Below are 700 nucleotides of genomic sequence, written 5' to 3' on the forward strand. Positions count from 1 at the left end.
GTTTAGGGTTTAGGGTTTAGAGTTTAGGGTTTAGAGTTTAGGGTTTAGGGTTTAGGGTCTGGGGTTTAGAGTTTAGGGTTGAGGGTTTAAAGTTGAGAAATGAGGTTTTGGGGATAAGATTTCAAATTTTGAAAAATAAAAAAATTAAAATTTTCAAAGGATAAACTTAGAAAGGTTTTATTTTGGTCATTTTAGTTTTTGAATGCTATTTTTGTGATATAAACTTAGAAATGTGTTATTTTGGAGATTTGCCCATTATTAAATCAAAGAAAACATATTACAGCAACGAAACTCGAAATAAATTGTAATTCTCCTTTCAAACATCTAATTCTGAGAATACGGACAGGTTTATAAATACTAAATTGGAATCTAAGTGAACCTTTGGGACGTAAGACGAGGCTTAACTCTTGTTTAAGCATGCTCGCGGCGAAAGTGAATATTCCATATTATTATTATAAGACACAACTAGTATAATTGTAATCAGTCTCACATAAGACAAATTTTGGGTCATTAATTAGCGTTAAGAACTATACTAATATAGTATAACTATTAAACTATATTATATGCGTTAAATGAATCCCACTTATGGCCTTTTAGAATCTCCATTGGCTCTTGCTAAAACTTTCGTATCTCTATATAAACCAATCCTTCTCCTTTTGTTCCATAAACACAAACCCATAAGCAAAATAATAATAATACA

This window comes from Brassica oleracea, chromosome C9 (genome assembly GCF_000695525.1).
Source record: "Brassica oleracea var. oleracea cultivar TO1000 chromosome C9, BOL, whole genome shotgun sequence".
NCBI classification, from domain to species: domain Eukaryota; kingdom Viridiplantae; phylum Streptophyta; class Magnoliopsida; order Brassicales; family Brassicaceae; genus Brassica; species Brassica oleracea.